This window comes from Erigeron canadensis, chromosome 3, assembly GCF_010389155.1.
Source record: "Erigeron canadensis isolate Cc75 chromosome 3, C_canadensis_v1, whole genome shotgun sequence".
NCBI classification, from domain to species: domain Eukaryota; kingdom Viridiplantae; phylum Streptophyta; class Magnoliopsida; order Asterales; family Asteraceae; genus Erigeron; species Erigeron canadensis.
The window spans coordinates 7105487-7116335 of record NC_057763.1 but is presented as its reverse complement, the minus strand read 5'-3'; the positions used below and the strand labels follow the sequence as shown (position 1 = coordinate 7116335).

The following is a 10849-nucleotide window of genomic DNA, read 5'->3' as shown; positions in this document are numbered from 1 at the left end:
CCGTCAAATTCCATTCCTTCAGATTCCAATTCCTTTGAAAGATTTCATTCCTTCCAAAAACATTCCGCGAACCAAACGCGCCATTAGTATATCTCAGAAAAAGATGGTTTGTCAGATGGGATTAGGATCCTTACATGGATTCTCAATAAGCGAACTCAACCCTAAAATTGGGCATTATATTGTGAGTTCTTTTAATGGCTCTTCTATTAAGACTTTGAAAGGCAAAATTTACAGTAACCGTGATGATGTATCTCAAGTTTTTGGGATTTCCAAATCTGTTGGTCTTCCATTGAGTTCCTTAAAAAAGACACATGAGTTTGAAAAAGTTTGGGAAAAACAATTCAAAAATCCTAGACTGATGAGTTATGATGTTGCAAATTATATGTTCAAGATGAACTTTCTTATGGTGTTTTACAACACGATGATAGCTTGTGAAAGTGGTGGTCATATTTGTAGGGAAGTGTTGAAATATATACAAGATGACACCAAAGTTGAAGAAATTGACTGGTGTGGTGAGTTGTTAGAAGCTTTGAAAGTTAGTAAAAACAGATGAAATCCAGAGAATCCGTTACAAAGCGCATATTCTGGTCCTTACACTTTTTTATATGTAAGTTAATTTTTCTTTCAACATTGATCTAATTGTACCTATATATTAATGTTTGTATGATTTATACTTTTTTTTTGTTGTATCTTGATCGTACCACATCTCATTCCCAAGACTCAACCCTTCAATATCCAATTTATAAGAATTGGACTGATGCTGACATACAAGCTCGAGCTATTGAGGAAATGAGAAATAAATCTTTCGGTACATTTGAAATTGTGACGCCTTCTGTGGATACGAGTGAAAAAGAAAAATGTAAGAAGGATGGTGGCGAAAAGGATTTAACGCTGAATAAGAAAAAGGTAATATTATTATTAATTTAATCAAATATGATTTTGTATTAATTGTTAATTTTGACTATATTGATTTTGTATAGAATGTCATTCAAAATCATATATGATTTTTATATTTTCTCGAAAATGTACACTAAATTCATATATGATTTTGAATAGGTTTAATGATACTGAACTAACTTTTTTATGTCTACATGTATAAATAAAGTCATATATGTTTTTGTGTAAGACTGTTACAGTTATGAGTAAAATAAAAATTTATTGTAAATAGGTTTCTCTGGATGGAACTAATTTGGTTTTGGATCAATGTCCTATACAAAATCATATATGATATTGTATAGGTTTTTCAGAAAACATGCTTAAAATCATTTTTTATTTTGATCAAGTATTTAATTTTGAATAGGGCTACATGCATTTGATTGAGGATAGTTTTAGAACAGTGAATGATATGAAGTCATCAGTGATTGAAATATTCAATGAAATATCAAAAAAGTTTGGCGATGATGATACTTTCTTTGATAAACGTGAGAAGATGCCCGAAATTTTTTGCGAAATTTTTTCTTTGGACAAAAAAGTTTGTTGATAATTTGCTTAAAAAGAAAGAAGTGAATGAGGACAAGATGAGTAATTCTGTAGTTGGTTCAAGAGATGATAATAATAATCAGGTTGAAGGTTCTGATAAGATGGACAGACAATTAAATTTAGTTGTCTACAATTTAGATGGTGTGAATGATGATATTAATTATGAAAAGCAGGATGTAGAAATGAATTTAGTTGTTTACGATACTGGTTATGATATGGATCAAGAATTGAATGCTGAAGTTGAGCCTGAAGATGAACAAGAATTTGAGCGGGAAGGTGAGCATGAAGTTGATCGAGAAGTTGAGCAAGAAGTTGAGCCTGAACATGAACAAGAAGTTGAGCGAGAAGGTGAGCAAGAAGTTGAGCGAGAAGTTGATCCTAAAGATAAGCAAGAAGTTGAGCGAGAAGGTGATCATGAAGTTGAAAAAGCATTGAATGTTGAACTATCAAAATCTGATCAGACTTCTATTATGGAGCCAAATTTTCAAAAAGATTTTGTTTTCACTATAACCTGAGCAAGGGATGAATTGGTTGAAATGGAAGTATTTTATGCAATGTTTATGTTTTCTTTATACAAGGACACACAAATGTAAGTTTCATCTTTTTATTAATTTAAGTATAATTTTATATTTAATAAGCAAAAATGATTTTAATCCCTTAACACTTGTTTTACCTTTTTTTTTTTTAATTTAATAATAGACATGTAGTTTTCAAAAGTGACAAGCTTTTTGAAAAGACAATCGGCAGGCGTCATATGTTTCAGTGTTTTGAACCTGGAAAACATATTCAATGGGAGATTGTAGATTGTTGGGCATCAGTATTGAATTTCCAAGAACAATCGATGAAAAAAGATGGAATAAAGAGATTGTTTTTCCCAACTCATATTTTTGTAAGTTTTTTGTACTTTTTTTGCAGAATATAATTTGTTATTCATTCGTCTATATTTTATTGTAATTACGTACTTTTTAAAATGCAGTCAGATGAGTCCTTTTTAGATAATAATTCTATGGACGAGAAAGAACGTTTTGAGCTTTTCAGTAGTAGTTGGTCATTCTTCTTTTACAATGTTGAACATTTAAAATCATTGAAAGGAATTGATTTGGTATGTTTCACTTATTTTAATTTTATGTTTTTTAATTTCAGTTTCTTGAATTTCATTTCTACTTTCATATGTTGTCAGGTGTTCTTCCCTATCTGTTTTTCAGAAGATTTTTATTTGTTTGTTTATGACATAAGACGGAAAGCAGCTTTTCATGTTATAGACAACAACATTCCATGGAAAAAATTCGAAGAAAAATACAGAAAGATTATAGAGGTTGTGGTAAGTATTGTTAAGTACTCATGTTTTGTTTTCATTTTATATAAATTGTTCCTGATGATTTTTATCGTATAAAAAACTATGTTTTGCACAACATAACCTTTTCTGTAGATATTTGGTTCTTGTTGAACATCCCCGTGCCGAAAAGATTAAATCACTTAAAGCAAAGCAGCTGAGAATAAAATGGAATACAAAGAAGAATTCGGTTGATTCTGGCATATTTGTAATGCGTCACATGGAATGCTACCATTCACAAATTGCAAAGTATTGGGACTGTTCAATTCCAAAAGAATCTGAAGGACAAGAAAATGTGTTGTTCAATTTGAGATTTAGGTACATTGAAACGATTCTGCGACATAGAGCTAACAATTTGAAAACATTAATGGAAGAAGAGGCAGTATCGTATGGAGCTGAACATAGTAAAAGACACATAAGGACCTATATCTTGGTTTGAGATCCAAGTATCTGAAAGGAAAGAAGTGAAAATTGTGACTTGTGTAGAAAGTGGTTTGAATTAATGGAAACTTTGAAAAAACTATGTATTGTTTATAAAGTTTTCATGAACATGTTTTGCATCTTTTAATGAAATATGTGTTGTTAACAATGATTTTAATAGACTTATTTATGAAATGTCTTATTTATGTTCTTTATTTTGAGATCAAATATGATTTTGTACATACAGTATGTATAAACATGAGAAAATCATATTTGATATTACGCTTGCAATTATCAAAACAACGTAAAAAACAAAATATGCAAAATCATATTTGATTTTAGTCATAGAGTGTCAAAAACCGATACAAAATCATATATGATTTTATGCAAAAATTTGGTAAAACCAATGAAGTTTATATCAGAGAAAATCATATATGATTTTGTACAAACATTGGTAAAATCATGTATTCTTTTAAAATAAAAGCACTAGAAAATCATTCTTGATTTTACGCTTACAATTATCAAATAAACATAAGAAGAAAACTATCAAAAATCGTATTTGATTTTACACATAGAGTTTCAAAAACATATACATAATCATATATGATTTTAAGCTTAAATTTGGGGAAACAAATGGAGTCCGTATCAAGAAAAATATAAAAAATCAAATATGATTTTCAACAAACAATGTCAAAAAACATTATAAAATCTTATTTAATTTTGGTATGCAGTGTTACAAAAATACTATACGCAGTCATATTTAATTTATCAAAAAAACATATCATGAAAACTATGTAAAACCAAATTTGATTTTACACATAAAGTGTCCAAAACTATACAAAATCATATATGATTTTACGCATTAATTTGGATTCTATATCAATAAAACAATACAAAATCAATTATGATTTTGTACACGCTTTGGTTTTAATCGTGAATTTACTGAAAATACATAATTACCCCTAGTTTTAGTTTTGGAAACACTCTTGTAAGTGGTATTTATGTAATTTAGTATACAAGATTATTGATTTTCGTGTGATAAAAAGATTTTATTTTCTTTTCCTTATTCATTTATGGAAATATTTAAAAACTGAATCTCACTTTCATCTTCTTCAAAATTCGAAAACTGCTTTTCCTTATCATTTCAAGAGAATTATCAAATATTTTATTATGTCAAAGGTTCTATCATCTTATTCTAAACGCAAAAACGACATTGAAAAATCTGAAGATTTCATACCTGTAAACTGTACTGCAGATTCACGTAAATTCAATGTTCTCTCTCCTTTTTGTTTTTTCTATTTTATTACATGTTATTTGTTAGTGTATTATATACTGAAGCTTTTTCTAAGGTTTTTTTTTAAGGTTAATATTATATTTCCTTTTTGTTCTCTCTCCTTTTTTTTTAATGTGCTCTCCTTGTTGCTTTTTTTAAAGATTTTTCTAGGGTTTTTTCTATTTTATTACATGTTATTCGAATTTTATTTATTATATTAAAATATAGATGAGTAATTGGTGATGATATTTTGATAGAAATGCGGATATAAAGTTTTTGTGAATTATATTTGATTTCATTATCGTGTAACTTTTTTTTCGCAGAAGTTACACATGACTCGTTATATCCGTCTCCTCCGAAATCAACTAAGAGGACTAGGGTTTCTCAAAAATCTCCTAAGATACATGATAGTCAACTTTTTACGAAACCTTTGTTATCTTGTTGAGTCTTGGATTCGCTAACCAGACTCGCTCGCTGACGTGTGTCGTCAGCAAGTCTTCAGCGAGTCCAGTGACTCTCTTCAGCGGGTTGTATGCTGCCCAAATGTTTGTCATGGCGGGAAGTATTCAAACCAGATAAAGACATGAGTCACATGGTGGTTCTTCCAACTGTAACATACCTTATATGGCAAAGGTACAAGTTGGGACCAAAGCTTGGGTCTTATCTCTCATACCCGTTTTGGTAAAAAAGATAAGGGCTCTTGCATGGAAGTACAAGGAGCCAATAGGACGTCGACAACCACCATCTATCACCATCAAAGGTGAGCATGAAGTTCAAAATCATATATGATTTTTATATTTTCTCGAAAATGTACACTAAATTCATATATGATTTTGAATAGATTTAATGATACTGAACTAACTTTTTTATGTCTACATGTATAAATAAAGTCATATATGTTTTTGTGTAAGACTGTTACACTTATGAGTAAAATAAAAATTTATTGTAAATAGGTTTCTCTGGATGGAACTAATTTGGTTTTGGGTCAATGTCCTATACAAAATCATATATGATATTGTATAGGTTTTTCAGAAAACATGCTTAAAATCATTTTTTATTTTAATCAAGTATTTAATTTTGAATAGGGCTACATGCATTTGATTGAAGATAGTTTTAGAACAGTGAATGATATGAAGTCATCAGTGATTGAAATATTCAATGAAATATCAAAAAAGTTTGGCGATAATGATACTTTCTTTGATAAACGTGAAAAGATGGACGAAATTTTTTCTTTGGACAAAAAGTTTGTTGATAATTTGCTTAAAAAGAAAGAGGTGAATGAGGACAAGATGAGTGATTCTGTAGTTGGTTCAAGAGATGATAGTAATAATCAGGTTGAAGGTTCTCATAAGATGGACATACAATTGAATTTAGTTGTCTACAATTTAGATGGTGTGAATGATGATATTAATAATGAAAAGCAGGATGTAGAAATGAATTTAGTTGTTTACGATACTGGTTATGATATGGATCAAGAATTGAATGCTGAAGTTGAGCCTGAAGATGAACAAGAATTTGAGCGGGAAGGTGAGCATGAAGTTGATCGAGAAGTTGAGCCTGAACATGAACAAGAAGTTGAGCGGGAGACATGCTGGCCCTTCTTCTGATGTCATGTCTTCTCATCCTATCACAGATCCTCTTGCACTTATCTCTGCTGAGCCCATCAATCTTAATGATGGTGCCAGCTCCTCTAACCTCCCTAGTCCTATCCAATTTCTTGTTGATGAGCTTGATGTTGATGAAAAACAAGAAATGTTTAGTGACTTCATGGGCTTTGCCCTTATTGCTGGAAAGAAATATTCCAGAAAATGGAACAACCGTAAGTCAGTTTCTCCTTACAAGCCTCCTATTGGCAAATCACCTCAGCATTAGTACAGAGTAGGCTAACCCTCAGAGACTGTGATGCCTTCTTCGTGATTTGCGTGAATCAAACCCACGGAATTGATGGCACTACCTTAGGAATAGAGACAACCCCCACCAGCAGACCTACTCTGAGAAAGATAAGAAGCCATCAGTGACCGACCTTGTAGCAGGTAGCCTCAATGAATAACACCAAGCCCGGTTGTGCACTGAATTTCGCCCAGTTTGCAGCCCTGCTCAGCAAATCCTGAAATCATACGTGGGAAAGGTCTAGAATCACCAATAAAAGCTTTGATAGCAGTTTATGATAAGAATGAAGTAAAAAAGATGTCTACCTGATTCTCTCTTAGAAATGTATCAACTGTAGTTCCAGCATGCATAAGTGCGTTAGCATATCTCGTTGCACTATGTCAAAAGCTGGTTCTCATCTCAATCTTTATTGGCTATAGAATAAGTAGATCTGATCTATTTGAGGGTAGAGACATGATTAGTCTTGCCATAATTAACAACGCCAAAAACTAAACTAGAAAATATAATAGGCGACTAAAATTATGTTTTATACCGGTAAAAAGGTGTAATCACAATAACTTAACTTTACAGAAATCAGCCTACATGGATTTGAAGGTGAAATGGAATATATAGATGTGTAGATTGTAATTACTGCTGAAAATGTGATTATTAAGGCTAGAATTAGTTTTGGACATAAGATAAGTGTATGTTTATAAATTTGGGCCTGTCCAAATTGGATACATGAGTTGTAATGTTGGTTTTCGGGATTAAAAAAAAAAAAAAAAAAAAACTTTACAGAAATCAATTTGAAAGTCACCCTAAGTGAAAACTTAATGCATAAAACATCCTAAAACACTTAAATCATCAAACTATGTCCATATGACACAAAGTATATCTACAAAAAGAACAAAAGAAAATTTATTTCAGTAAACCCATCTGATATGATCCACTTCAACCCATACCCAAGTACCTAACCTGCCCAAATAAATCTAAACAACACCTCTACAAAGAAGAAGTCTCTCACTTGTTTCAGACTTTCAGCCATTATGTTGTCCCGTGTCTTTAGTTGCACAGAATCCCCAACAGTGAAAGGCTAGAAGGCCTCTTCAGATCAGAGCGTGAAAGAATGGTACACTTTAAGCCATGAGACACTTTAAGACAACTAAAATTCACCTTCATCATATACGAATATGGTAATATCTTTGTCAGGGCATCATATCAACTTTATAAACCCATATCAAATATGAATAACAAAATTCCAACTTGAACAACTATAAATACTGACTTGATCATCAACTTTCCAGATGCTCCATCATTATGATGGTTTTGGCATCTCATCAACAATGTGTGTGGCTGAAAATGGACAGCCTGCATTTACACAGTATCATGGAGATTCACTATCAGAAGAGATGGCAATATTGTAATAATATAGTTTTTTGAGATTAAACATAGGAAAATTTGCGGATGAAAACTTGATAATACTTGAGACACGCCATTTAGTGTCAACCTGACCAAATTCGCCATGTACCAAAAACAACCCAATTTGACCCAAAACAATTGTAAACCATCCCCTATTTTGACACCTCTAAATGGTACAGTATATGAGTATCTGTTTAATAATTGTGTAATGAGTGTGTTTGCATCTTTTGCAATTGAAGAATCGATGACCAATTATATAAAAGCCAGTGAAATGTAGTAATAACCCAAAAGTAAGTACCTTAAACTAATGATTGCTAGCAAAACAAGATGATCGTCCTCAGGCATTTCCCATCAGTTGGAAAAGCTTCGCCTCTTACAATTCAATAGGCACTAGCAACACAAAGCAGACTTCCGATAGCCATAGTTTCAATAGCTTTTTTAATATACTCCACCTAAACAGTAATAACAAAATAAGAGATAAAAAACAGTGAAGAGCTATTGATGGTTTTAAGAAAGAAGAAAATATTATAACAGTTGCTTTTTCAAATCCTTATCAGTGTCTAAAGGCACCAAGGTCCTAATGGCATCCATGTAGCTGGCACATGCAGCTAACACAATTTCAGCAGCTCCTTTCCAGCGTATACCAAATTCAGAATCAGGCAATAGAACAAAGGAAAATCTCAAAAGATAACATATCGTAGAGCCAAACATAAGTAAAACACATATTTTTAACCTTTTCACTGCCACGTTTTTTTCTCTGGATTAAATAGAAATGCATAAACTGTTTGTAAATTCTGACGTAATGACATCAAAAATCATTCCAAGCTGCATGTGATAAGCATCATGGAGAAACACATGAAACAAAAAACAAATAAAACCTGAGTATAGGTACTAAGTACTAACATTAACCCCCCATTGGAGTATAGCTTTTTCTATTGGTGATCCAGACACTTCAACATTACCACCACCCTATCAAAAATAAAAAACAATTACTTAAAAACTATGCCTAGATAGATAAAGGTCACAAGTTCAGAACTTGTGATCCATGTGTGAGGATGGTCACTTAGCGGGCATGGGTTCTATGCGGTATGCACTCCGGGTACCAAGACGGTACATGGGACCGAGGGTTCCCACTAATTTGAGTTTTGGCTTTAATGAGAAAAGATGCAAATCAGGAGGGTAGTTCTGACTTGCAAATATATGCCTCAACCACAGTCATCTGAAGAAAATAGCAAAAGTTAGTTATATTATCATTTTTTTTCTCTGCTGTTCTAAGAGAAAAAGTTATATTATCTTACGAAAGATCTACAAGAAGCACAATCAGATCTTAAAAAAAAACTCACCAAGTTTAATGTCAATGTCCCAATTATATCACTGCAAATTGTAGCAGCAGAATCCATTGTCTAACAGGCAGAAAGCCTTCTAACCTGCACGTGGGGAAGTAGCATCCATACATTAATGCAATAGCTAAATAGATAAAAACATTATTAACAACAATCTCAAGATTTTACCATCTATGATGTATCGGTATTAATCATAAAAAAGTCTGTCCTGACGGATTATCGAACTATACTACCAAAACCATAACCAAGCACAACATACATTCTACTAAGAAAGAAAGTCACAGAGAAAACCCAAAATCCAAAAGAAAAAAAAAAAACCAATATAATATTTGATGAATTTAATTCAAGAAAATTATGACCCAGATGTGATTCTGCAAAATTAAAAAAATAGAAAAAAAAAGCCCTAATCTTGAAATTGAAAACTATGATCAGCAAAATTTATTATTGTTATTACTTTATTATATAATTTAACGGGGAGAGAAAAAAAAAAAAAAAAGAAATAACGCACCTGATCCTCTTCTTCTTCTGGTTATTCGAGTGTGGCTTCTTTTGATTTTGATCTCAGATTGTAACAGGACGTGTTTTGTGCATGGATTCATCAAACTAAAATAAATAAAACCCCAAAATTAGTTCATCCTTAGCCTTTCTATCGGCGGTAGTGATCGATGGTGATTGGAGCCTTGGTGGTGGCGTATATTTTGGTGTCGAGCGTATATTTTTTTGTAACGGCTCTATTTTTGGAAATTAAATAAGTTTAGGATAATTATATTTTAAAGGTAATTTAGGTTAAGAGTTGATTGCAAAACTAGTCCATGTACTTTGTTCATTTTAGTAACGGGTTTCTTTTTAAGTTTACTAGCAATGGGGTCCTTATTTTAATAACTTTTTGTAAGATTGGTCTATTTTTAACAGAACTTTTAATGGGTGTCGTTAAGTCTGAACATTGTCATCACATGCAGGGGTAATACGTCATACCTACTTATAGGAGGTTTATGTTTTATAGTATTTCTATGTTTATGTTTTACGAGAGTAAGTACTCGCGCGTTGCGGCGGTGAGATGGTAGGGTGATAGCTAAGTCAGAAAGTGTGATAGTCAAATGCCTTCGTCCTCCGCCCTCCACCCTCGCAAGGAAAAATTCGTCGAAAGTATATCGAATGACATCTCTAATGAAAGAGCATGAAAATTTTAAGAACACCCATACAATTTTTATAATTTATCGACGTATGATTTTTGAGATAAAAGATTTTGAATGAAGTGGAAGAATAAATGATTATGGAAGAGAAAGAAAAAAGATGATTGGTTGAGATTTGTGGAGAGAGAAAGGGTATTATGGTTATTTTAAATATAAATATAGAATAGATGAGAGGTGTATTTTAGGGATGTACTTAAAATCAATATTGAAAATTTCAACTCAGTATTGAAAATCTAGAAGGAATCTGCTTTACAATATAGTATAGATTTGTTCAAACGGGTTAGTATTTACTATTAGTATTTACTATGTATTCTTGGGTTTGCGCTTATCGTTTAGTCGGGGGTCCTTATGGAAGTTGCTCTCTACATTCTAGGTAGGAGCAAGACTATCTACGTCATACCTCCCCCAGACCTCGATCGAGGGATTGGTAATTCGGGCCTATATGACATGACCGATCCATAGAAATACTCCAACACTCCACTTTTGTCATATATTCCATACATCACACTAAATAGATATC

General features: G+C 32.1%; 1 long non-coding RNA gene across 1 annotated transcript; it reads right to left on the bottom strand.

Annotated features, from left to right (window-relative positions):
• Positions 1 to 5826: 5826 nt before the first annotated feature.
• On the bottom strand, positions 5827 to 9857 carry LOC122593819. Its single transcript, XR_006322882.1, has 7 exons — positions 9645 to 9857; positions 9137 to 9220; positions 8092 to 9012; positions 7660 to 7742; positions 7399 to 7547; positions 6701 to 6830; positions 5827 to 6612 (listed from the first exon to the last, which is right to left on the bottom strand). It is a non-coding gene; the product is annotated as an uncharacterized LOC122593819 (long non-coding RNA).
• Between the last annotated feature and the right edge of the window lie 992 nt (positions 9858 to 10849).